Raw genomic sequence first — 3,249 nt, 5'->3', positions numbered from 1 at the left:
TTTTTTTTTGAGCAGAATGGTGTGTTGAGTTCCTGCTTCGAATTATTACATAGGAGTCATTTTAGGGGGAGTGACTGTCACTTAAGAGTTTCATAGTTGTCATTGACGGCCTTTGGTCCCTGTCCTTCTCAGGGTGACGTAGAAAGCTGTGGCAGAGGTAGGGCTGCCTCGTTTTGCAGAAATAGTTATTGCTTCTCAGCCTTTTGGCTAAGATGAAGTGTAGTATCTTGATTTAACCCTTTTTGGTACACTTATATGTGCTATATTTACTACTCTTAAAAAATTACAGTGGTGGTGAAGGATGCACCCTGTTGCTTCTAAAACGCAACCCAAGGCACTCATCTCCTCCCTGGTATGCGGTACCACCCAACACAAGCTCCTGGTAGCTACTGTCCAGAGACTCCTGAGTGCTCCCCTTGTGATCCCACAGATGCGGCAGGTTGGTAAATCCAAGAGCCAGAAGGAGACCAAGAAGGATCTCCCCTGAGATGCCACTGCATGTGGTCCCCCCACCACGAGATCAGCCAGCTGCAGCCCATGGGAGTCTGTCCCACCGAGCTCCTCCTGCAGGAGGAATCACCTCCCGCAGGCAGCCACAGAATGTGGGGGTCTGGCTTACTGGGCCCCAGAATGGACCGTGGAGTTGCGTCTGACTGCAAAGTGGGGGTGCAGGACCCTGTGGCTTCCCTAGGACCCCGCTGGGGCAGGCTCGCTGTGGGAAGCGCACGGAGGGGCAGAGGATGCTGAATGCACCAAGGAGAGACCCAGGAGGTGAAGACGTGTGAGCTTCTTGCCCTGAAGACAGTCTGCTCCAAGGGAAAGGAGGCTCCCCAAAGTCCTGACTGGCTTTGTGGGGAGCAGTTCCAGAGCATTGGCCAAGGACTCTGTGACACCAGCAAGGGGGATGCCAGCAACCACTTCCTCGCCAGGGGCAGCTTCACCCGTTTCACTGACTGGCGGTTCATCCACCATGCCTGGCTCAACTGCATCCTGCTCAACAGAGCCATCTGCCACGGAAACTGAGACAAGCGCAGCAGGAAGTGTGGCTACTCCAATGAGACCCTGCCCCACATCCTGTGCAGCTACAAACCCCACTCCAGAGCCTGGCAGCTGTGCTACAACACCATCCAGAACCTCCCCGTGAAAGCCATCGCACCACGCCTGGGGGAGGTCAAAGTGAACGGCGCCATCCCCGGGACCTACAGCTGGCTACGACCTGACATCGTCATCACCGACGAGGCCCAGAAAAAGATCATCCTCGTCGATATTACGGTCTCCTTTTGAGAACAGGACTCTGGCCTTTCGCAGAGACCGAGCTCGTAACCTGGAAAAGTATGCCCCCCCGCCAACATCCTGAGAGCGAAGGGCTATGAAGTGCCGACGGATGCCCTGATTGTCGGAGCCCTGGGCACTTGAGAACCCTGCAACGAGTGTGTGCTGCGGACCCGTGGGATCCGTCGACGCTACGCACGGCTCATGCGGCGCCTCATGGTCTCAGACACCATCTGATGGTCCAGTGACATCTACATCGATCACATCACCGGCCACCGACAGTACCAGGGGGCATGAGCCGGGGTGACATTGTTCTTCGACTGCGAGAAAGGGACCAAAAGCCTTTCTCTGTTGGATCATATAAACTGGAACCATAAACTCCCTGAACGCTAAATCTCACCAAATGAGGGTCAATCCATCCTCATCATCATATCCCCTCATTATACTCCACACCAGAACATAGCCATTGTATGAACATCTGTGACAAAGTGGGAGTTTTTTCTTGGGGTTTTCTGTCTTTTCCAGGGTTTGCATGCATAGGGGTGGGACTCAAGTTGTACCTGGGTACTGGTTTTACGAGGCCTGAGGTGAGAGAGGACTTTGTTGTTACAGAGGACAAGAGTAGAGGACTTCGGACCCCAGCCCAGGAGACACAACGGTCTGGCCCAGTGGCGAGGACCAGTGGGCTGCAGAGAGAGCGACCCGGTGACCTGGACCAGCCGGGTTCAGCCAGAGGAGAGCTACGAGGAGGGGGATCAGGCCTTTCTGCTTTACCTGGCGAGAGAAGACAATGGACAGAGCGGGGCTGCAGGCTGGGGATATCAGAGACCCCAGCTGGAAGCCAGGTGGGTCGGGTGCTGGCGAGGGGAAGCAGGCAGAGCCACCTGGATGGCGGGAAAACTGGGATGTGATTTATTATGAAGGCCAGGCTGAGCCCTGAGAGTTTTCCCTGTGCTGTTTCAACTCTCATATAAACCCTCCTGTTTTATGCGGCTGAGATCACTCGTGGTCTAGAGAAACGGTTGCTTCAGCCCTTCGGGGTGAAGGAGGCCCAGGTGCGTCAGACGTGCGGGACTCCCGGAGGGGGCCCACGGCAGAACAGACCTGCCAAGGCTCAAGAGGTGCAGCTCCAGGAGGTGGAGCGGACCGCCGATTGAGATGGACCGCCCAAGAAGCTTGTCTCACTAAAAGGGGCACCCCCCCACGGACCGCACCAGGGCCAAGAGACTGGGCACGATCTGTGAGTCCGTGACAACATTCATACTTCATCATATCGTCAATGTCTGTAACTTTTCACCCATCAACCTTTTACCCTCAATCAGGATACTGCAGATTATGTAGTTTCCCTTACGACACCAATGCTTAACTGAACTTACACCCTCGATAATCTGTATGTATATTCCCTGATAACCAGAATCTTCTATGCTTTAACTTAATGTTCACTTTTTTGAAATCTTGAATAAAAACTTTTTAAATCTGTTCTTATCAGCTTTTATACGCGATATCATGTGCTTCCATGAGGACCATACATTAAAGTGATTTTTGAAACAGGAGATGGAATAGGAAGCTTGCTCCATCACTACCACGCATCGACTGGTATTGCAGTCCTCCAGGACGGTGCCCCTCCCCTCGGGGAGACTACTGTGGTGAAAAAATACAATCTGTTGAATTTGTTACATATATTCTATGGGTGGCATACCCGAGATCACTTATTCACCAACGCTTTAAAAAGTCCCACACCCCAATCTGGGTCTAGCCCAGTTATGTACTCTATGTATCTTGTGAACCGTGTAACCGATACTTGTAATCTCTTGTAACTCAAACCTGACCCCAGATGTATAGTACCTTCCTTCTTAACTTGTGTAAGCTTGATTCCAGTGCCCCTCTGCCATGTACGTTGGCCAAACCGGACAGTCTCTACACAGAAGAAGAAAAGAACACAAATCAAATAAAGAACTGTAACATTCAAAAAACAGT

General features: G+C 52.2%; 1 non-coding gene and 1 pseudogene across 1 annotated transcript; both read left to right on the top strand.

Moving 5' to 3' along the window:
* Window positions 1-187: 187 nt before the first annotated feature.
* LOC116829065 (U2 spliceosomal RNA) lies at window positions 188-368 on the top strand (annotated as a pseudogene).
* Window positions 369-2,710: 2,342 nt separating this feature from the next.
* LOC116829059 (U2 spliceosomal RNA) lies at window positions 2,711-2,900 on the top strand. Its single transcript, XR_004374660.1, has one exon. It is a non-coding gene; the product is annotated as a U2 spliceosomal RNA (small nuclear RNA).
* Window positions 2,901-3,249: the final 349 nt, after the last annotated feature.

The sequence above is a fragment of the Chelonoidis abingdonii genome, chromosome 22 (genome assembly GCF_003597395.2).
Source record: "Chelonoidis abingdonii isolate Lonesome George chromosome 22, CheloAbing_2.0, whole genome shotgun sequence".
Lineage (NCBI taxonomy): Eukaryota > Metazoa > Chordata > Testudines > Testudinidae > Chelonoidis > Chelonoidis abingdonii.
The sequence above is the reverse complement of the archived record's forward strand: the minus strand, read 5'-3'. Positions and strand labels throughout refer to the sequence as shown.